The sequence below is a fragment of the Cricetulus griseus genome, chromosome 4 (assembly GCF_003668045.3).
Source record: "Cricetulus griseus strain 17A/GY chromosome 4, alternate assembly CriGri-PICRH-1.0, whole genome shotgun sequence".
Classification (NCBI taxonomy): Eukaryota; Metazoa; Chordata; class Mammalia; order Rodentia; family Cricetidae; genus Cricetulus; species Cricetulus griseus.
Window position 1 is genome coordinate 132,459,556 of NC_048597.1, and position 25,174 is coordinate 132,484,729.

The window sequence follows — 25,174 nt, forward strand, 5'->3', positions numbered from 1 at the left end:
ACTCAAAAAGTATTGTATATCATTCTTCAATGGTATAGAACACACTGGTACAATAAAATACAATCTTACATTTTTATTCCAGACACTTCAACAAATATACCAGTATTCTGGATTTGAATTTCATTTTGTCTTTTATAAATTTCCTTTCTTCTAAGACTGGTTTTCTTTATGTATGTTTATAAAATTTCATATTGCATATCAGATATTTTGACAGATATAGAAGCTTGAAGGCCACTTTTGCATATACTGCTGTCTTAACTTTTCTAAAACTACCAGACTAAGTACCTGAAATGCTTTGGATAGTGGTCTTCAATATCTGCATCTACTTCTTTTCATAATAAGAAATATTATTCTATGTTATAAAAGGTGGATATCACATATTGCAAGCCAAATATCAAAACATTGATGACTTCAAGGGATGTCCAGTTGCCATAAATGTTGTCAGGTGTGTCATTATGCAAAAAACGAAAAGGCAAAAAAGAAACCAAGAAATTAAGGGTGAACTTCAATTATGGAAATAGGTTTGGATTGATGCTGATAGTATCTGATTGCAAGTACCTAATCATCTTTCCATACTAAAAATTTACTACAGGAACAAGTGGATATTTCTTACCCATGGATGTAATTCTCTGTGACTTACATGATAAATATACTGTTTCAAACTTGAAATTCAAAAAAATTTTACTTTCAATTGTTTGTTTTGTTTTTGTGCTTAAAATACAATTACATCATTTATCTTTCCCGTCTCCTCTCTATGTAGCCTTTTGTATACCACTCTTCATGCTCTTTCAAATTGATGACCTCTCTTTCATTATTTGATGTATGATCATGGCATATATGTATATATTTCTAAATACATTAATACAACCTACTCAGTGTAATGGACCCTGTAGGAATGCTTTCAGTTCTGACCATTTGGTATGAAATAACCAAGTTAGTTACTTTTCCCTGGGGATGACCATGATGATATCTTTCTTGTACAAATAAAGCCTGTTTGGATGTCAGAGAATGGAGCTTGTCACTAGCTTACCATAGAGGTCTATAGAGAGATAGGAAGTAAGATATTTGGACAGAAACAGGAAATTGCTTTTTTTGTCTGCTAAGTTGATATGAAGGTAAGTTATAACCATGGCTTGTTCATTCTCTCTGATTTCTCAATATTTTCTTCTATTTCTGACTCTACATTTTTATTACTTAGACAAATTAAGAAGTCCTTTTAGAGAAGATTCTTCTGCATCCCCTAATTTTCTATAGTTTTTGTTTGTTGGTTTGTCTCTTTTATTTTGTTTTATGTGTAGGGTTGAGGACAACTGGGATTTTCCTGTTAATATTAGCACGCCTATATCAGCTGTTTGTTCAGTTCATGCTTAGGTAGTCATGGTTGTGAGATTTATAGGTTTTCCTGACATTCATTCCTAGGAAACATAGTCTCAAAGCAAAATCCCAAATCCTTTGGCTCTTACAATCTTTATGTCCCTTCTTTTACAATGATTCTTAGGTACAGGAGTTGTTTTGTGGAAATATCATTTGGGATAATTCTCCACAATTCTGCTTTTTGATTGGTCCCCTTTTTCAAGGATGATTTCCATCTATTGCAAAGAGATGTTTCCTTGATAAAGGAATATGAATATACTTTTTGGTGGATATGATGACAAATGCTTAGAATATACTTAGGGATTATTCTGGTTTAGCAATATGGTAATTGTAGGTTTTCCTAAAAGATCCATTGCTTTACTAGCCCAGTGGAGTTGTCTATGTTTCCAAGAGGAGGTGTGATTTTCCTCTTGTTTATCTGGTATTAAGTCCAATTAGAAAGCTATTGGCCACCTCCAGGTTATATGAGATGCTACCACCCCTAAGAGTTTTATTTTGACATGCTGGTCACTATTCTAGTTCATAGATATAAAAGTTGATAGAACTGTTGATTGTTCCCCTAATTTGGTAGCTTGTGAATAATCTTCTAGTACTATGAAACATCAGAGAAGAGCTTTTGATGACACTGAAGGGGTTCTTTCAGGTATCCACAAGGAAGCAACGAATTCAAAATGTGAGAATGAAAACAAAGTGAAGATTGAGTTCATCAACCTGTATCAGTCTTCAGGGAGTTTAATGTCAGCCTGTTAATCATCAACATATTTAAAACAAACTACAATTTGGGGAAAGGTTTCCATGCAACAATCAGTCCAATAAGTACAATTCTAGTTATAAATTAAACTTAAGATGTGACTGCATAGAAACACTTTTACAAAATACATGTAACCATGAGGGTGGGTTCTATATCTTAAAGGGATAGAATCTAGTATGATCTCTGACCAATAGCACAGAGATCAGCATAAGGTATTTGTGATGTCTACCATAAGTATGGGTAATATTCTAGAGCAGAAAGATTCTGGGATAATTATTCAGGTGAATTAGGATGAGGTCTCCCTAAACAGATAACAAAAAGTCACCAGGTTGCTAACAATTTCCACTCTCCATTTCTGTATGGAATGCAAATATTTGACTTATATCTCCTCCATTGAGGAAACACCACAGGGTGACTAATGTTCCTGCTTCTCTTAGTGCCTCTCTGTGAGAGCAAGGAACTCTATGTCCCCAAAAATCTCTTACCTTCTAAATTTCTTAGGAAAAAATAGTGGCCATAATAGAGACCATAGTTGAGTGCATTACCTCTGTAGCTATTCTAATTAATATATGAATGCATGAGGGAACTACAATATTTAACAGAGGACCAAGGAAAGGGGGAAACCATCCTCAATTCTCCTCACTCTTAATTAATTTCTACTAGTATTTTTGTTGTAAGCACACAAGCCATTATAAACAATCCTAGCATGACAAAACATCATACTTTCTACTGTCACATGTGTCTTTTGTCCCCCTTGATAAAATGCATTTTGATTGACATTAACAAGAACCAAGAACAATACATCATTAAACATAAAAGTATAACTTTGAGGTTAGTTCTTGTTGTTTCCCCAAAGTCTCAGTTAATGTTCCTCTTTCTCCAAGTTATGAACTTATGCTTTTTCTTGGGACATATCCTCTTGATAGATTTGTCATCTGCTTCAAGGTATTTCCTTTGTTTCAGGGTGTTGGGTGTCCTGGTCTGCTGTTTTAGATGTTTCATTTGTCTAGTGATCCCTAGATGTCCTTGTTGGATGCATCAGATCAGGGTTCATCTCAAACTTGTTTTTCTCAAAACACATAAGTATAACCTCATTTTTTGTTACAACATTGGGCACTTTCTTTTTATTTAGCATTTACTTTATTTAGGTTGTGTCTCCTCTAAGGTAAATGCTTCTGGGCAGTACAAAACAATTATTCTTTAAAATAAAAATAGTTAGCATAACTGAATACTATGTGAAGATTTAAATGGGAGTGTATAATACTACCTTTATTTATTTATTTATTTATTTATTTATTTATTTATTTAGAATTTACCTATTAATATCTGTTGGTGCCATTCTACAATAACTTGACTTAGTAAATACTAAGTGATTTTAGTAATGCATTTTATGATGAATATCTAATTTCCTCAAATCATTTGCTTGCATAAGCAGGTCCATTATTAGTATTCTTTGTAATGAGAGTCTTAGGAAGGAAATATATAAAGAGCTATTTGGCAAAGAAAATTTCTAGACAATGGCATTTCTCTGGGGCTCCCAAGGCCCCATTCTATGCTCTGCGCTGTGCTCCGTACTGACTAGTTAGGGAGAATTGTGCAAGCTTGTAGTATATTCTCAGTACACTTTTCTGCAAACCCGAGAGCAGATAAAGCCACTTACACAGGCAGCGATGGTTCTAAGTATCAAGCGTGTAACCATTCATTACAAATTATGCACTAGAAGTATGGAATACTCTAAAAATAACAATGCATTTAACAGAGAATGGGCTCTGTGAGCATCTTCTGACTTTCTCCCTCACCAGAGTCTGATCTTCTATTAGACCAATGGATAGCATAAAAATAATAAAATGATACCCATTAAATCAACAGAGATCTTTAACCTTTAAAGATTTAAATATAAGGCCTTTACATTATAATTTTGGATCTTTGTTTACATAAATTTTAATTATGAGTTTAATAATTGGACTTTTCCTTGTAAGCAAGAAAATATATTTTCAGGTAATAATTTAAATAGAAAGTAAGTGGTGAACAATATCAATACATATCAGTTACATGGATGGAGAACTTGTTAAAAAGCTTTAGTCTTTAATATATTTTTTAGGTAATATTATGTAACAGATTTGCGGGCTGTTCAAAAATTATTTTACGTGAAAAACTTCAAAATAACCTGATTCTTATTGATTGTATTTTGTGTCTGACTCATCATGCCATCCAAAGGAATTTGAGAAACATTCAATTACATTTGGATTTTTAGCCATCATATTACCAGAAAATTATTTAAAAACAACAAGTTATTTTTCCAACTTAGTGTTAATTAAAAATTTTAAATCTATCTCAAATCTATTTACATGGTTATATTTATTTATTTACTTATTTGATTTTGCGTCCCAATCACAATTTTTCCCTCTCTCCTGTCTTCCCAGGACCTTCCTGCCTACATTCTCCCCCCATCCATCCATTCCTCCTCCTCCTATATTTCTTCAAAAAAGGGCAGGCCTCCTTTGGATATCAGCCAGCCATGGTATATCAAAATTCAATGAGACCAGGCACAGTCTCTCCTATTAAGGCCGTGTAACGAAATACAGTAGGATAAGAGAGTCCCAAAAGCAGGCAACAGAGTCAGAGGTATCCCCTGCTGACACTATTAGGAATCACACAAGAAGATCAGATTACACAACTATAAAATACATGCAAAGGGCCTTGGTAAGTACCATGCAGGCACTCTAGTGGTTGTTTCAATAGCTGTGAGCCCCTATGAGCCAAAGTTAGTTGATTCTGTGGGTTTTCTTGCAGTGTCCTTGATACCACTGGCTCCCACAATACTTCCTCTTCTTCTTCTACAGGATTCTCTGAGATCTGCCTAATGTTATGCTGTAGGTCTCTATCTAATTCCATCAGTTGTTGGGGAAAACAGTATTGAGGCTAGATATCAGTCTATAAGTTTAGAATACATTGACCTTTTTTTGCCAGGGTGTTTAGGTAAAATGTTCTATAGATATCTGTTAGGGCCATTTGTGTAATAACATGTTTGTTACATTATTCTCTCTAGATGACTTTTCAATTGATGACAGTGGGGAGTTGAAATCTCCCATTATTAATATGTGTGGTTTGGTGTGTGGTTTGAGATTTAGTGGGGTTTCTTTTACAAGTTTGGGTACCCTTGCATTTGGGGTATAGAAGTCCAGAGTTTGGAGGTCATCTTGGTGGATTATTGCTTTAATGCTTATGAAATGTCCTATGCAACTCTTTTTGATTAATTTTGGTATTCAGTCTTGTTTTTTTAGATATTGATAGCTACATAACTTGCTTATTATGTCCATTTGATTGGAAAATCTTTTCCCAAACCTGCCTTCTAAAGTAATGCCAATCTCTGATGTTGATTTATTCTATGAAGCAGAAGGATGAATCCTGTTTTCATATCCATTGTGGTAGCCTGTTTTTCTGTTGGCAAATTCAACCCATTGATATTGAGATATATTAGAGACCAGTGATAATTAATTCCTATTATTATGTTATCATTGCTGTTACTGTTGTTGTGTGTGTTTCCCTTCTTTGGATTTTTCTGGTGTTATTTCACTGGTGCTTTCATAGGTGTTCTTGACTTCCTTGGTTTGAAGTTTTCCTTCTAGTACCTTCTGTATGGCTGGTTGGTGAATAGATATTGTTTAAATTTGACTCTGTCATGAAATATCTTGCTTTCTCAATCTATGTTGATCAAAAGTTTTGCTGGATATAGCAGTCTGGGCTGGCTTTGTGGTCTCTTAGAGTATGCAAGGTATCTGTCCAGGCCCTTCTGGCTTTTAGAGTCTTTATTGAGGAGTCAGGTAAACCTCTTATTGGTCTGCCTTCATGTTTTACTTGGCCTTTTTTTCTCTTGCAGTTTTTAATGTTCTTTATTTGTCTTCTATGTTTAGTGTTTTGGTTATTATGTGACAAGGGTGCTTTCTTTTCTGATGGAATCTCTTCAATGTTCTCTAAGTTTCTAGTACTGCACTGGCATGCCATTATTTAGGTTAGGAAAAATTTCTTTGATAATTTTGTTAAAAATATTTTCTGGGTTTGTGAGCTAGGATTCTTCTTCTATTCTTATTATTCTTAGTTTTGGTCATTTCATGATGTACCAGATTTCCTGGATGTTTAATGTTAGTGGTTTTTTTTTCAGATTTAATGTTTTCTTTGACCAATGAATCCATTGATGCTATTTATCTGCAATGCCTGAGATTCTCTCTTGTAGTATGTTGGTGATGCTTGAGTCTGTAGTTCCTGTTCACTTACCCAGACTTTCCACTTCCAGAATTTTGAGTTTTCTTTCTTGACTCTATTTTAATTTTCAGGTATGGATAGTATTTTTTCATCAGTTATTTCTTTCTCCTTGTCTTTCTTGGCATTGGCATTCTTTAAGGCATTTATCTATTTCCTACATTTTTTTGTCTTATTCCCAATTTCTTTAAGGAAGTTTTCATTACCCCTTTAAGGAACTCTATCATCTTCACAGAGTTGATAGCTTGATTCTGATGATGCCATATTGTCCTGGCTATTGTTGATTCTTAGAAGGGCATTTAAGCTTCTAAGTTTGGGATGATTGGGAATGGGCCTTAATTTCTGAGTTTGTCTTTGTTGGATGAATGATTTTTTTCTAGGATTCTGTTTCTTCTATGGAATATATTGTTAATTTTGTTTATAGTTATAAGTATCCTTTTGAATAAACATTTTTCACCATTTCATGTGTTCATATTTTACTTTATTGTCCTTTTAAGAGCACTTTATCGGGCACTTTAAAGTAATTTAGCTAATAAAACTACACACATTTGATTTTTGTGTGTATACTTAATATTTTTGAGGTTTATGTATGTGTTTTCCCTGCATGTATTTTCCTTTTTTTCTCCATATTTTTATTTGAGTTTTACATGACAATCCCAGTTCCCTTCTACCTCATGTCCTCCCCTAAAAGCCCCCCCCAACCAAAACCCTACCTATCACATATCCTTTCTGCTCCCCCTATGGTGAGGCCTTCCATAGGATGTCATCAGAACCTATTGTATCCTTTGGGATAGGGCCTAGGCCCACCCCCATGTGTGTTGGCTCAAGGAGTATTCCTCTATGTGGAATGGGCTCTGAAAGTCCACACCTATGCTAGGGATATGTACTGAACTACTACAGGAGGTCCCGTAGATTTCTAAGGTTTCCTCACTGAAACCCATGTTCCTGGGGTCTGGATCAGTCCCATACCTGTATCCCAGCTATCAGTCTGGGGAGCAAGAGTTCCCCTATGTTCCAGTCTGCTGTTTCTGTGGGTTGCACCAGCCTGGTCTGGACCTGTTTGCTCTTCACTTGTCTGCATCTGGATTCCAGTTCAGTTTAGTGATTAGTTGTGTGTTTCTGCTTCTACTTCAACCAACTGCTGGATGAGGGCTATAGGGTGGCGTAAAAGTCAGTCATCAATCTCATTATAAAGGGAGGGCATTTAACATAGCCTCTCCTCTGTTGCTTAGATTGTTAGCTGGTGTCATCTTTGAAGATCTCCAGACATTTCCTTAGTGATTGATTTCTCTGTAAACCTAAAATGTCTCCCTCTATTCTGGTATCTCCATTCTTATTACCGTCTATTCTTCCCCTGACTCAACCGTTCTGCTCCCTCATGTACTCTGCATCTCTGCTCTTCTACCCTTCTCATTCTCGCAGCCCCCTCCCTGCTCTTCCTATGCTCCCAATTTGCTCAGGGGATCTTGACCCTTTGCCCTTCTCCAGAGGACCATGTATGTCTCTCTTAGGGTGCTCCTTGTTTAATTGCTTCTCTGGCTGGTAATACTTTACTCTATGTCTAAAATCTTCATATGACTGAGTACACACCAAGTTTGTCTTTTTGTGATTGGGTTACCTTGATCACAATGATTTCTTGTAGTTCCATCCATTTTCCTGCAAATTTCAAGATTCCATTGTTTTTTTTTTTTCCACTGAGTAGTACTCCATTGTGTAAATGTACCACATTTTCTCTATCCATTCTTCAGTTGAGGGGCATCTAGGCTGCTTCCAGTTTCTGGCTATTACAAATAGTGCTGCTATGAACATCGTTGAACAGATGTCATATGTCATTGTTGTATGAATGTGCTTCTTTTGGGTATATGCTTACGAGTGCAATTGTTCGATCTTGTGGTAGATTGATTCCCATTTTCTTGAGGAGTTGCCATACTGATTTCCAATGATGCTGTACGAGTTGAAACTTCCACAATCAGTGGAGGAGTGTTCCCCTTTCTCCACATCCTCTCCAACATGAACTGTCATTGGTGTTTTTGATTTTGGCCATTCTGACAGGAGTAAGATGGTATCTCTGAGTTGTTTTGATTTGCATTTCCCTGATGGCTAAGGATGTTGAACATTTCTTATGTGTCTTTCAGCCATTTTAGATTGCTCTATTGAGAATTGTCTGTTTAGTTCTGTACCCCAGTATTTAATTGGGCTGTTTGGTGTTTTGGAGACTAGCTTCTTGAGTTCTTTGAATATTTTAGAGATCAGCCCTCTATCAGATGTGGGGTTGGTGAATATCTTTTCTCAGTCTGTGGGCTGCCATTTTTCTTGCTGACTGTGTCCTTTGCCTTACAGAAGGTACTCAGTTTCAGGATGTCCCATTTATCAATTGATGATCTCAGTGTCTGTGGTACTGGTGTAATGTTCAGGAAACAGACTACTGTACCAATTAATTCAAGGGTATTTCCCTCTTTCTGCTCTAATAGATTCAGTGTGGCTGGATTTATGTTGAGGTCTTTGATCCATTTTGACTTAAGTTTTGTGCATGGCAATAGGCTTGGGTCTACTATCAGCAGTCTTCCACATGTCCGCAAACAGTTATTACAGCACCCTTTGTTTAAGATATTCTCTTTGATCCATCGTATAAATTTAGATTGTTTGTCAAAAATCAAGTGGTCATATGTGTGTGGGTTAATATCAGGGTTTTCAACTCTATTCCATGGGTCTCCTTGTCTATTATTGTGCCAATACCAAGCTGTTTTCAGGACTATAGCTCTGTAATAGAGCTTGAAGTCAGGGATGGTGATGCCTCCAGAAGTTCCTTTATTGTACAGGGTTGTTTTGGCTATATTTGGGTGGGTTTTTTTGTCCATATAAAGAATTGTTCTTTCAATGTCAGTGAAGAATTTTGTTGGGATTTTGATAAGGATTGCACTGAATCTATTGATTGCTTTTGGCAAGATTGCCATTTTTACTATGTTGATCCTACCTATCCAAGAACATGGGAGATCTTTCCATTTTCTGGAATCTTCTTTAATTTCTTTCTTTAGAGACTCAAAATTCTTACTGTACAGGTCTTTCACGCTTTTGGTTAGTGTTACCCCAAGGTATTTTATGTTGTTTGTGGCAACTGTAAAAAGTGATGTTTCTCTGATTTCTTTCTCCACCAATGTGTCATCAGTATATACTTGGGCTACAGATTTTTTTTGAGTTAATCTTGTATCCTGCCACTTTGCTGAAGGTGTTTATCAGCTGTAGGAGTTCCCTGGTTAAGTTTTTCTGGTCACTTATGTAGAGTATCATATCATCTGCAAATAGTGAGAGTTTGACTTCTTCCTTTCCCATTTGTATTCCCTTGATCTCCTTTTGTTGTCTTATTGTTCTAGCTAGAACTTCAAGGACAATATTGAAGAGGTATGCAGAGAATGGACAGCCTTGTCTTGTCCTGATTTTAGAGGAATTGCATTGACTTTCTCTACATTTAATTTGATATTGGCTGTTGGCTTGCTGTATATTGCTTTTATTATGTTGAGGTATGTTCCTGTTATCCCTAATTTCTCCAAAACCTTTATCATTAAGGGGTGTTGGATTTTGTCAAAGGGTTTTTTGGTATCTAGTGACATGATCATGTTTTTTTTTCCTCAGTCTGTTTATTTGGTGGATTACATTGGTGGATTTTCATATGTTGAACCATCATTGCATCATTCAGATGGAGCCTACTTGATCATTGTGGATGATTTCTCTTATGTGTTCTTAAATTTGATTTGCCAGTATTTTATTGAGAATTTTTGCATCAATGTTCATGAAGGATATTGGTCTGTAATTCTCTTTTTTAGTTGTGTCTTTGTTTGGCTTGGGTATCAAGGTTATTGTAGCCTTGTAAAAAAAGTTTGACAATGTCCCTTCTGCTTCTGTTGTGTGGAACAATGTGAGGAGTATTGGTATTAGCTCTTCTTTTAATTTCTGGTAGAATTCTGCCCTGAATCCATCTGCTCCTGGCCTTTTTTGGTTGGAAGACTTTTGATGACTGCTTTTATTTCCTTAGAGGTTGTAGGTCAGTTTAAATGCTTGTCTGTTCTTGATTCAATTTTGGTAAGTGATATCTGTCCATTTCCTTTAAATTTTAAAATTTTGTGAAGTACATATTTTCAAATTATGACCTGAAGATTCTCTGGATTTCCTTAGTGTCCGTTGTTATGTCCCCCTTTTTATTTCTGAATTTGTTAATTTGCATATTCTCTCTCTACCTTTTGATTAGTTTGGACAAAGGTTTGTCTATCATGTTGATTTTCTCTAAGATCCAACTCTTTGTTACATTGATTCTTTGAATTGTTTTCTTTGTTTTGACTTTATTGATTTCTGCCCTCAGTTTGATTATTTCCTTGTGTCTACTCCTCTGGGGTGAATTTACTTCCATTTGTTCTAGCACTTTCAGCTGTGATGTCAACTCTCTGGTGTGACTATTCTCTAGTTTCTTCATGTGAGCACTTAGAGATATGAACTTTCCTCTTAGTACTGATTTCAAAGTGTCCCATAAGTTTGGGTATGTTGTGTCTTCATTTTCATTGAATTCTAGGAATTCTTTAATTTCTTTCTTTATTTCTTCCTTGAAATGGTGCAATTGCATGTTTTTCGATTTCCATGAGTTGGTAGGTTTTCTGCACTTTGTTTTTTTTTTTGTTGTTGTTGTTTGTTTTTGTTTTTTATTTCTAACTTTAAAGCATGGTGATTTGATAAAACACATGGGATTATTCCAATTATTTTGTACCTCTTGAGGTTTGATATGTTGCCGAATATTTGGTCAATTTTTTAGAAGGTTCCATGTGATGCTGAAAAGAAGGTATATTCTTTTGTGTTTGGATGCAAAGTTCAATGGATGTCTGTTAATTTCAATTAGGCCATAACTTCTGTTAGTTCCTTTCTCTCTTTGTTAAGTTTCTGTATGGTGGTCCTGTCCAGTGGTGAGAGTGGGATGTTGAGAGTCTCCCACTATAACTGTGTGAGATCTTATTTGTGATTTGAGTTTTAATAATTTTTCTGTTATGAATGTTGGTGCCTTTGTATTTGGGACATAGAGGTTTAAAATTGAGACTTCTTCCTGATGGATTTTTCCTGTGATGAATATGAAATGACCTTGTTCATCTCTTTTGATGGATTTTATTTTGAAGTCTAACTTGTTAGATATTAGGATATATACCCCAGCTCATTTAGTGGGTCCATTTGATTGGAATTTCTTATTCCAGCCCTTTACTCTGAGGTTTTGAATTGGAGGTGTGTTTCTTGTATGCAGCAGAAGGATAGATTATATCTTTGTATCCAATCTGCTAGCCTGTGTCTTTTTATAGGTGAGGTAAGACTAATAATATTGAGGGAAATTAAGGTCTATTGAGTGTTTATTCTTGTTTGTTTTTGATTTGTTGTTGGTAAATCCTGCTTTTTTTTCTTTTGGGTTTTCATTATATGGGATTATTATTGCCTATGTTTATGTGAGTGTAGTTAATTTCCTTAGGTTGGAGCTTTCTTTCCAGTACTTTATGTAGGGCTGGATTAGTGGTTACATATTGTTTAAATCTGGTTATGTTGTGGAATATCTTGCTTTATCCATTTATAGTGATTGAACACTTCTCTGGGTATAGTAGTCTGGGCTGGCATCCATGTTCTCTCAGAGTTAGTAGAATATGTATCTAGGTCCTTTTGGCTTTCAGAGTTTCCATGGAGAAGTCCACTGTAATTCTGATAGGTTTGCCTTTATATGTTACTTTTTCCTTTGGCCTTTTTCCTTTGCTGCTCTTAATATTCTTTCTTTATTCTGTACCTTTGGTGTTTTAATTATTATGTGATGAGGGGACTTTCTTTTGTGGTCCACTCTATTTGGAGTTCTGTAGGTTTCATTGTACTTTCACTGGCATGTCTTTCTTTAGGTTGGGAAAGTTTTCTTCTATGATTTTGTTGAATATTTTTTCTGCACCTTTGAGTTAGGTTTCTTCAACTTTTCTATACCTATTATCCTCAATTTTGGTCTTTTCATGGTGTCCCATATTCCCTTGATGTTTTGTGTTAAGGATTTGTTGGACTTCAGATTTTCTTTGCTTGATGAGTTTATTTCCTCTAGTTTGTCTTCAGTGTCTGAGATTCTGTTTTCCATGTCTTGTATTCTGTTGGTTATTCTTGTATTTGTGGTTCCTGATTGTTCCAGCTTTTCCACTTCCAGCATTCCCTCGGTTTGTGTTTTCTTTATTGTCTCTAATTCAGTTTTCAGGTCCTGAACTGTTTCCTTCACCTGTTTAATTGTATTTTCTTGGCTTTTTTGGCTTTCCTTGATTTCTTGCATCTTTTGGTTTGTCTTTTCTTCCATTTCTCTGAAGGATTTTCTGATTTCCTCTCTTAGGATTGCTATCATCTGCATGAGGTTGTTTTTAAGGTTGCTCTCTTCTGCTTTTTCTGTGTTGGGATGTTCATGTCTTGTTGGTGTAGAGTCCCTTGACTCTGGTGGTGTCATATTGGTTTTCCTGTTGATTGATGTATTCTTATATTGTTGTCTTCCCATCTCTTGTTCCAGTGGGTACAGGTGGTGTCATTTCCATTCCTGGTTTGTATGGGTCCAGGGTTCTCTTCAGGTGGGTGCAATTGGCTCTGATAGTCTGATGGGTCACAAGATGGGTGAAGGCAGGTCTGAGGCACTTGCTCTCCAGGTGGGCAAGAACAGGACTGGTTCAGAGGTGTCAGCAAACTCTGGGTAGCTTGGTCCTCAGGGATTGAGTCGACCTGCCTGCAAATCCCGGGACAGGAGTTCCCAGAGTGGGCAGGCAGAAATTGGGCCCAAGTCAGGGTCCAAAGCAGCTCGAGTCTGTACTCTCTGCACTCTGCACTCTGCACTCTGCACTCTGCACTCTGCACTCTGCACTCTGCACTCTGCACTCTGCACTCTGCACTCTGCACTCTGCACTGCCTGGGGGCAGATTAGCCCAGTGATATCAGCAGAGTCAGGGTCCCTTAGTCCTCAGGGACCAATTCGGTCTGCCTGCAGATCCCAGAGCAGGGTTCCCAGAGTGTGCAGACTGATTTGGGCCCAAGGCAGTGGCCGAAGCAGCTCAACGCTGCACTCTGTGTGGCCAGAATAGCCCAGCGATCTCAGCAGAGTCAGGGTCCCTAGGTCTTCAGAGATGGATTCCCATATTGTACTTTTAAAAACAAATGTTTGATTCCCCAATATTTTCCTTCAGTCTGTGTTGGATAGAATAGATATTACAAACATTTGATGAATAAATTGTAATCCAAGCAAAAAGAAAAATGCTGCAGGTGTAATACCTGATATCAATTAGCAGCACAGACCCTTAATAAAAAAAGTGCAATACTGGCACAAAAATAATTAATATAGCATCTCAGTGTGCTTATTTGGGGCTGAGAAGTGCAGCAGGACCAGGTGGGACAAGAAAAATCACCAACAAGTCATTATAACAAAGAATCCTTTATCACTTTTCCTAATGACAAAAGTAAATCATATGGATAAACACTTATTTTCCAGTCATTGTAGTGGTACACAGTAATACTAATAATCAAGATCTATAATCTAAATCTATGATCTACAATAATTGTTATGTGTTTGTGTATAATAGGATACATATGCACATATAAGATACACATATTAACTGCCATTTGAAATTAATTTGAATGAAAATATGATAGTGGAATTCTAAATCGTGAAATATTAGTAAAACCAAAAATCCAATTACAACATAATTTGTCTTAATGTATACACAATAAGAGGTAATCATACCTGGTACCAATAACTTAGCCAACTATTTGTGGTTTGTTAGTCCCTGGACTCAAGTGGGGGGGATCTATTAATTCTACTTTCCTAAATCAGTATAATTTCTAACTGTATTAAAAATGGATACTCCACATCTACCCCAGATGCTCTCTGGGAGGCCAGTACAAGACTGATCCAGACCCCTGAACATGGATGTCAATAAGGAGGCCTCTGCACTCCAGGGAGCCTCTGGTAGTGGATTAGTATTTTTCCCTGGTGTAAGAAGGGACTTTGAGAGCCCATCCCACATGAAGGGTTACACTCTGGCCCTGGACACCTGGGGAAGGGCCCAGGCACAGGACAGGAAGATTTGGTGGATTTTGCAGAGCCCCTGTTGAGGGCCATACCCTGCCTGGGGAGTGATGGGTCGATGGGGTGGGGGGTAGGTTGGGGATGGGGAGGAGAGATGGGGGTAAGGGGAGGGAGAGGGAGAAGGGACTTACATGTGAAACAAGCTTGTCCCTAATTTGAACTAGTAAAAAAAAATTTTAAATGGATACTCCGATATGTATAGATAAATGTAGTTCTCAACTCTCACTAAAGATTTTCCATTACCCAGAAAACCATTACAGAAAGCCATGATGGGTCTAAATGCAGAGAACAAATGACTGTGAAGTGTCTGTGCCCAATTGGCATAAACATTTACAACATAACCTTTATGCATAAGCTTCAGGGACCATCATAGAACACGAAACAGAAACATTGTAAGAGCTATGGGATCAAGAGGTTGCCTGCAAAATAATTACATCTAAAAATTAAAAAGAAAGATTTTAATGGTCATAGGGTATAGATGACTGAAAGGAAACAATGTCCTGAGGGTATCATAAGACTGAGCCATGTATAAACTCAAAAACAATGTGCAGTTCCAAGCCACTTTTATTTCCAAGTAGTGAGATGTGTTTTCACTACATAGAGGGGGAATTAAACACAAGTTCTCAAACTTAAACCAGAAGTTATTTGCAACTGATCACTATTTATAGAGGAAAATTTTGTTTTCTCCATTGAAGTGTCTTTTGGTATGTTAAATACACTTAATCATGTTCAGAAGTAGTTGGACAACACAAAATGAACTCAGTATTTTTGTAGACATTTAAGTCTCATATTACTTTGGGTATTTTTGTGTGTGTACAAGTTCGCATGTATGTTATGGTTTAATATCTGTTTTTTTGTGTATGTGTGTTGTGGTGGTGGTGGTTTTCTATTCTTAATTTTTTTCTTGTTTGTTTATTTCCACTCTAAAGACCAAAAGAAAAGGCATGGAATTGGGTGGATGGAGAGCTGAAGGATCAGGAGAAGTTGGGGGAAGAGAAACTGTTATCATAATGTATTATATGATTTTCCTCAAAAGCAAAAGAAGACAAAACCACAATAATGGGGAAAGAAGAAGGTGTTAACCTAGAGGAAATTGGGATGTGTCGGAGGGCTGACTAGGATCAAATTATATAGTCTAAAATTGATAAAGAATTAGCTGGGTGATGTCTTTAATCCTAGAACTCAAGAGACAGAGACAGTCAGATCTCTGTGAGTGCTGTAGACCAGACTGGTCTACAAAGCTATTTATAGGAAAGCCAGAGTAACTACAAAGAGAAATCATATCTTTCAAAAAGCAAGCAACAAAAACCCAAACCAAAACAGGTTTAATGAAGTATATATTTCTAAAAAAATGAAAATGTTCCCTATGATTTTCAAGTCAGATGCAGGTTCAAATTTTCCTGAACCATAACAGTTTATTTTTATTAATTGCCTTTTCTGATTTACTGACTATGTTATTTCTTAAATTTATATATACAAACACTTATACATACATGTGTATACAAACAGCACTGTCAATTTTTCTGAATTTATACTTAAGGATAAATTTAAGGCTACCAAGATGTAATCAAGAGAACGTGAATGAAATTTAATCTACAGTGGAGTCCATATATGAAATGTCATTTAGGTAATCATGAGCAAAAAGTGATAGAATAAAAATAATGTCATTCTTCTGGTATGTCAGTATGAGCACTGTCCCAAATCAAAAATGAGAATATGTTTTCTCAAATCAATGTGCCATTTCATCAGACATTTAATTTAATATTCTTACATAACAAGGACATAAAAATCAATGCCATGGGAAGTATCTTCTAACCTTCATGTTTTAATTAATTCTGTAATATTCCTGAAATACACCATCTCTATTGATGTGTTTACTCAATGATTTTATAGGTTAAGGACATTTTATAGTATATTCATACAGTATATAATGTTTTCCTCAAACACACCCCCATTCCTCTTCCAATTTCTCCCTTGCTTTCCCATCACATCTTACCTCCATGTTCACTTTCTTATACTTCTCTCCCCTCTCTAATTCCCAATATAGTAAAGCTAAGATATCCTCTCAGGGATGTGATGATGTATTATTTACAATTTATTAAAGCTTGTCTGAGGATTCAGAAAGCAAAGCAAACAGCAGGCTATAGTATTGTGGTTAATTATCAGTACATAGTCATAATGGTTTGGATATATTTATTGGGGAAAATGCCTTACTTACTGTGTCCAAGCCTGAATACCTCCTTCTGATCCCAACCCTAAACAATAGGAAACCATCCCTGAGAAGGTGTACATTTTCCTTAGTGACAAGAATGAAGGAAAGGGGGCATAGTATTCTCCAAGTTACCTCCTGCTGAAATGTGATGATGATTGCCTTGTGGGGTCCTGTAGAAAGAAAATGTTAGTATAGTGAAAGTCTTAAGTGGATTGTATCCAGTCTATGTTTTCTGGGATTTTCTTGATTGAGGATCTAGGTTGAAGTCTTCAACTTGATTGAAGTTCTTGTATTGATTGAAGTCAGTGCCGGAAGCTCTGGCTGGAGTGTCAGTTGAAATGAAGCAAGTTGGATCCACTGTACTCGAGGAGGTGTGGTCCATTTCCTTTCCAGAGCTTCCAGGAATTAATATCAGGCAGGTCTTCATTGAGCTGTTGGTACTCAAACATAAATATTAGTAGAGAAACTTTTGCTTGTATATGCATGCATGCCAGGAGAGGCAAACATGGGAAAATCACAGTTATGAGAGGGTGTATACCTTGAGATAAAAGCTAAGACAGATGACAGTCCCCAATTTTTCTCTTATTCTGTATTGGCTTCTTGAAATAGTACAGAAACTCTGGAATTATTTTAACAGCATGCTTGGATTTAGAGGAGGAAAGCCAAATCCAACTCTAAATCCAGCATTGATTTAATTGAATGGGACTAGGAAGTAAGGAGAAATAGATTTAATACATATTTTATCCTATGGCACATTCCTTTTGTTTGATGGTTATAGCTACCTTCTCTCCTTTAAGTATCTACTCATGCAGTGTCCTATGACTTCTGGAGATGAGTTTTCCTGTGAAGATAAAAGCAAAACACTTCCCTTTCCTTTAGGAGGTTTCTATTTAGTTTATGAGATATACCTTGGTAGAATATCTGTCATTCCTCCTCGTTGAGACATTTTTCCTTTTGAACTTGAAAACTGATCAACTTTGATGGTATCCAAAGCTTTTCTTCTCCTGTGGAAACAAATGCAAAACCCCTTGCCCAACATAACACATGTCCTGTTTTCCATTCAGAGATTAGTACATCTTTCAACAGTTTTCTCTGTAGTCCAGTGTCTTTCTGCAGCTTTTTGTCCTTTCTTATAGGCATTAAGAAAGTTTAGTGTTAATAAAGAATCATGTAAGCTATGTTTAGGGATTTTCATTCCCTCTACCTGTTTATGGAACATTTCTTTCAGTGTTCTATTAGATCTCTCTACCAATGCTTGTCCTGTAGGATTGTGTGGTATACCAGTCACATGCTTTATGTTATATTTGAAAAACTGTTCCAATTTGGTGAAGACATATGCTAGAACATTGTCAGTTTTTATTTGTGCAGGTATGCACATTATTACACAACTGCTAGAGGTGTGCAAAACAGAATTACCCTTTTCAGAGCTAAGAGCAGTAGCCCATTGAAACACTGAAAATGTGTTTATAGTATGATGCACATATTTAAAATTTCCAAATTCTGCAAAGTGAAAGACATCCATCTGCCAAACCTCATTTTTCTGAATGCCCTTAGGGTTACAGCCTGTTGGCAATGAAGTTTGATTATAAAAAAGAACGAGTAGGATAGTTTCGCACTATCTCCTTGGCTTGTTGCCAAGTGATGGCGAAGTACATTTTTAAACCTTTCCTATTTACATGTTGTTTCTTATGGAATTCTGAGGCTTCTAGCATGCTTCCTATTAATAACGACTCAATCTCATCATTGCCTTGTGCTAGTGGGCCTGGCAGACTTGTATGGGATCTGATATGAGTTATATATGAAGGATTAGTTCTGTCCCTGATAGTGTCCTGCAATTGTATAAACAGTGAAGTTAATTCTATATTATCAGGAATGAATTCTGCAGTCTCAATGTGCAACACAACTCTCTCCACATATTGAGAATCTGTAACTATATTGAGAGGTTCTGTAAAATCCATAAGTACCATAAGGATTGTGTATAATTCTACCTTCTGTACAGATGTATATGGACTTTGAATTCCTTTACTTAACTCACCTGCTTTATAACCTGCATTACCTGATGTGTTGGCATCATTGTAGAAGGTAAGAACTCCAGAAATAGTAGTTTGTCTTACAATATGTGGAAGGATCCAAATTGCCTTTCTATGAATTTTCTGTCAGTTTTGGGATAATTGTTGCTAATCTTTCCCAAAAGTCAGTAAGAGCTGTTGCCAATATTCATTATCCTTCCATAAGGAGGAAATTTCTTCATTAGTTAAAGGTACTATAATTTCTGCTGGATCTTTTCCAGTCAGTTGACGAAGGCTTAATTTGCCCTTTAAAATCAAATCAGAAATCTTTTCTATATATGTCTTTAACTTTTTATTCTGTTTATGTGGCAAAAATATCCACTCCAATATGGTGTCTTTCTTCTGCATCAGAACTCCAGAGGGGAAGTGACATAGCAGGAAGACTCATATTTAAGCAAGGACAAGCAGGAAGTGGTTTCTTATCCCTTTGCTCTACTTCCTGCTCTCTGCTCTGAGCCATCATGTGATCCTGGGGACTATAATGAGGAGGAAGAGACAAGAACTGAGGATTTTGCCTCTGAGGATTCATTCAGACAGGATTTCCATTTTTAGCTTGGTAGATCTACTGGCTTGGCTTCTTTGATCTTGAGTTTGAAGCTTGAACCTGAATATCTGTCTCAGGTTTTTTGGTTTTTGTTACACAGGTTCTATGTCCCTGAGGAAAACATACTCACCTTCTACAAGAAGCCATGAATTACAAGTAGCTCCACAGGTACTTGTAGGACTTCTTGATCTCTCCCCCAACCATGCTGTCTATATTATCAATGTTCTTTCTGTCACTCTTTCAAATTTCATTTGTCATTTCATTCCTGCCTCTGGTTAGGAAACCTGGTTTATGTTGTTGGAAATCTTTGTGGCTTATGCTTTAGATGAATACAGGACACAAGAAAATTATTCTTTTTAGTATATTTCATCAAAATCCTTTAAAATAAAATATTTTTCTCAAATATTTCTTTTGGGGTGTCAATATATGATCACTACAAATTTAGAAGAATAGTGGCTTTTGCTCAATATTAGGGATACATATAGAACCTCCCCACAATAGTAGAATTTGTTATTTCAACTTCAAATACATATTTCTACATCCTGACTAATGACTTACTTAAAACCTGCCAGTCCATTACAATACCTATGTTCTGGGGGAAACATAAATTTTGAAAATGAAGGAGGTCTTCTATGACTTTACATGGTGTTAATTTTATCAACATCTAAGGGAAACATATTGATCTTTGAGGCATATGGTTCTTTCTGAAGATCAACCTCATAAAAATTATTCACCAAAATAGCACACAACACAGTACCATGTGTCAAGGCATCCATATGCCCTCTAATTAGTTTTATTACTATGATGCTCATATGACATAATGATCAAATCAGATAGACATAGTGGCACACAACTTAATTCCACAACTGGTTAGGCAGAAGGCAGTATATCTCAGTGATTTTGTGATCATCTTGATTTAAATATAGAGTTCTGGGATATCCAGAACTACATAGAGAGACCTTGTCTCCAACAACAACAAAACACACAGGGTCAATAGATTACCTAATTCATAATTCTTCTGTAATAAAAAGTTCAGATGATGTCAGTGATGTGTTAAGAACTGAGCTTAGTATTGCATCATGGGGGAGAGAAGAGGAAGCTAGGAGAATGATAAGTGGAGAAGAGCAGGGGTGAGGACAACATGAGGGATCAGGAAGGTTGAATCTGGGGAATAATAGAGGAGAGCAATGTAAGAGATACCATAACAGAGGGAGCCATTATAGCTTTAAAGAGAAATAAGACTAGGGAACTGTCTGGAGATCTGCAAGGATGACACCAAATAACAATATAAGCAACAGAGGAGAGGCTACATTAAATGACCTCCCCAGATAATGAGCAGCTGATGGAAGTAGAAGAAGATAACCACAGCTAAACACTGAACTGAACTGGAATTCATTGCAGAGAAGGAGGAGTGATGAGCTGCTTCCATCAGCTACTGGATGAAGGCTCTAGGATGGCATATGAAGTGGTCATCAATCTCATTATTGGGGAAGGCCATTTATGGTAGCCTCTCCACTATTGTTTAGATTGTTAGTTAGTGTCATACTTGTAGATCTCTGGACATTTCCTAGTGATAGATTTCTCTTTAAACATATAATAGCTCCCTCTATTTTGGTATCTCTTATCTTGCTCTCCTCTATTCTTCCCCTGACTCAACCTTCCTGCTCCCTCATGTCCTCCCCAAACCTCTTCTGCCCTTCTCTCTCTCATAGTTCCCTCTCTCCTGCCCACATGCTCCCAATTTGCTCAGGAGATCTTGACCTTTTCCCCTTCTCGGGGGACCATGTCTTACTCTCTTAGGGTGCTCCTTGTTTCCTAGCTTCTCTGGCTGTATGGATTGTAGTCTGATACTCCTTTGCTCTATGTCTGAAATCCATATATGAGTGAGGATATACCATGTTTGTCTTTTTGTGACTGGATTACCTCATTAAGGATGGTTTTTCTAGTTCTATCATCTATCGTCATTTCAAGATTTCATTTATTCTTTTCTGCTGAGTAGTACTCCATTGTGTAAATGTACCACATTTTCTGTATCCATTCTTCAGTTGAGGGGTATCTAGTTTGCTTCCAGGTTCTCACAATTACAAATAATGCTGCTTTGATCATAGTTGAACAGATGTCCTTGTAAAAATGTACACATTTTGGGTATATGCCTAAACATGGAATTGCTGGATCTTGTGGTAGACTGATTCCCATTTTCCTGAGGAAAATCAGTATACTGATTTTCAAAGTGGCTGTACAAAGTTGATACTCCCATCAGCAGTGGAGGAATATTCCCCTTTCCAGCATAAACTGTCATTGTTGTTTTTGATTTTAGCCATTCTGACAGGAGTAAGATGGTATCTCAGAGTTGTTTTGATTTGCATTTCCCTGATGGCTAAGGATGTTGAGCACTTTCTTAAGTGTCTATCAGCCATCTTAGACTCCTCTATTGAGAATTTTCTATTTTTGTGCTGTGCCCCACTTTTTAATTGGATTATTTGGTGTTTTGGAGACTAGCTTCTTGAGTTCTTTGTAAATTTTAGAGATGAGCCCTCTGTCAGATTAGGGCTGTCAGATAGGGTTATAACTATCCCTATTACTATTGTAAACAACTTACATATTTAAAATAGGTGGCAAAGTCATCTAAAGGACATACTTTAATTATCTCAAATTTAAAAGTGATAGGCATTGATATCTCTTCATTGGTATTACAGCACATGATAAATAAAATATAAATATCTATACAAACACATTTTAAAAGTACAACAGAAGCATTCATGTCAATTACAATCTTTCTTTCTGCAACTGGTCACTTGGCCTTAGCTGGTATTTAAAACCACCTTCCTCTATTACTCAGTCTATTTTTTTCTCTACCATCTGAAAGAATCATCAGCAGGTCCTGGGTTTTTTCCTGGAGGAAGTATCCATACCTTCCTTCCTGGTAGATATGTGTTCTTCATCATCCTACATGTATTACTTGTCGTATTTTCCCAGTAACATTTATCAAAGGATGTTTTATCATCATGACATGCCCTAAATAATATCCTCTATTCCAAACACAATCATCCTTGACACTAATATGGAGAAATAATGCAATTTCCCTTTGGTAATGGATCAATCACACCTTTGAACACAGATATTCCTTGATTAGCTTGTAGACTTACAAGTATCAGAAACTCAAAGTGAACATGGGGATGTCTGATCTTCCAGTTCAACAGAATATTTCTTGTGGCTCCTTAGGCAAACATGCATAAGCCAACAGAACCTGACGTCATGGGAGGAAACAAACATTTTCCTACTAGGTTCTTAGGATTAATAAATGAGTGGAATTATTCCATATCTACCCTATGATTCCTTGGGTCCATAGACCTTGGCTACAGGAGAAATCATACAATATATTAGATGCTTATCCAAAGCATATATTTACTTCTGGAAAACTGCATCACCTGCCACCTTATTCACATTGCAATTGTGTCTCCAAAAGATCATTATGTTTGTATCAGGCTAGCTCCCTCAGTAGACAACATGGTAAGACTAGTGGAATCCATGATTTTCAGCCCACTGTCATACTTTTCTGGCTTTGAAATAAGTTCCATGGACAGAAACAATACTGTGTGGAATAACATGATAGTGCAAAGGCACTCTGTAAGTTCATATATGGTGATTTTGGCAGAAACTACATGCAGGAAAGACAAACCTATAATCTGAATAAGTATCTTCTCCAGTTAGGACAAAGTGTTGTCCTTTCCATAGAGAAAGTGATGAAATATAGTCAACCTGCCAGCACACCACTGGCTGGACTCTCAGAGTAACTGTGCCACTTATTGATGTTTATCTCTACTATTAGCTGACATGGTACTTATCATCATCTGTAGAGGGATCACACTTAGTGAGTGGCAGTCCATGTTGTCAACTCTATGCATAACACTGATCTCTGCCACTATGGCCCCTTTGTTCATAGGCCTATTGAGCAATGAGGTGGATGGCTCAGGAAAGAGGTTTACTATTCACAAAATGGATTATACTACACAATTGATAATTGAATGCCTCCTTAGCTGAAGTCACCTTTAAATGAAAATTTATATAGTATCTTCAGATCCTTCACCCATTTGGAGAGATTTATCCACATACTAATTCTCCAGTTTCTTTCTCAACAATTTTCTGATAATGGTCTTTCCAAGTCTCTAGACATACAACTAATAGATGGTCTAGAGCCCATAAATCAGTGAACAATCAAACAACTGGTCATTTCTGCTTAAAAAATAACAAACACCACTACCAACAAGAAAAACCCAATATATTAAAATGTCCAAGATCTGCCCACTGTGAAGATTTACATTTGCTGGCATCTTTCATTGGTTGTAATGCTGCAGCTGTCTCTTTCTCCATGATACCTGCATATCAAGCAAAATCATCATTAAAGCAGACCATAGTTTTCTTACTGTGTCAACATACTGAATAAGGCAAGAGGTACGTTCTTGGTAGCAGATTGCATTTTAACAGGAATATCAAAAACACTTGGGCAAATGCTTCATATAATTTGATTGTGCTCTCAGAACCTTCTTGGGTTCTCTCATGTGTACACATTTCACAGTTGATGATACATTGTTTGTAAGCACATCCTATTTATGAATTCATGGGTCAGATAATATGTATCTCATGTTGAGTAACTCAGATCACATGATAATTTAGTGGTCCATTTCAAAAGTTCAGTTTCCACAAGGCCCAATAGTAGACCAAGAGATGTTTCTCAGAGAGAGCATAGGAGTCTGTACATGATGAATGACACTTGCTACAAAATCCCAAAGTACTTCTCTGTGTTTCACGTATTTGGTTTTACCAAAAAACCAAACAGCATCCATAACTACCACTGACAACTCAAGTCCTATTTTGTCTGCTTCACCATATGCTCCAATTGGTAGATCAGCCTGCACAGTGGTATAGAATAGGTGAAGAGCTGTCTCCTGTTCCAAGCCACACCCAAACCTATCAGCTTTCTGAGTCACTTGGTATATGTGATGGAATAACACACTGGACTAATGAAAGTATTGTCCTCTGAATCCCAAAGAGCTAACTAAACACTGTAATTCTTTCTTGGTGGTAGGAGGAGCCAGGTGATAATTTATTCTTTACTTTCAAAGGATTATCTCTGCATGCCCTGAACCACTGACCTCTTAAGTATTTCACTGAAGTAGAAGGTCCATGAAATTCGGTTGAGTTTATTCCCTACCCTGTGATGCACATATATGTTTATTTATGAGTTCAAAATGGTTGCTATCTTCTTCTCACTTGGTCCAATCAACATAATGTTATCAATATAGTGCACCAATATAATATATTGTGGAAGAATCAAACATTCAATATCCTTTCTAAGTTATTATACAACACTAGAAAGTTAATATAACCCTGAGACAGAAAGGTGTAGGTATACTGCTGGCCTTGCCAGTGAAATCCAATTGCCTGTGATGGTCCTTATGGAAACTACAGAGAAAAAGGTCATTTTTAGATCAATAACTGCATAACATGTACCATGAGATTTTTAATCTGTTCAAGTAATGATACCATATCTGGTAAAACAGCTGAAATTGGATTTACTACTTGACTGGGTTTTCAACAGGTAACTTCCATCCTTCCTGATCCATCTGTTTTCTGTACTGGCTAAATAGGAGAGTTAAAGGGAGGCTCAGTGGGATCTACAACCCCTTTAACTTTCAAGTCAAGATGGTAGAATTAATTTCTGAAATTCCTCAAGAGATGCTCTACTGTTACTGATTCACTATTTTCTCTGGCAAAGCAACTCAAAAGCCTTCCATTTAGTTTCATGCAAACACACACACACACACACACACACACACACACACAGAGGGGGGGAGAA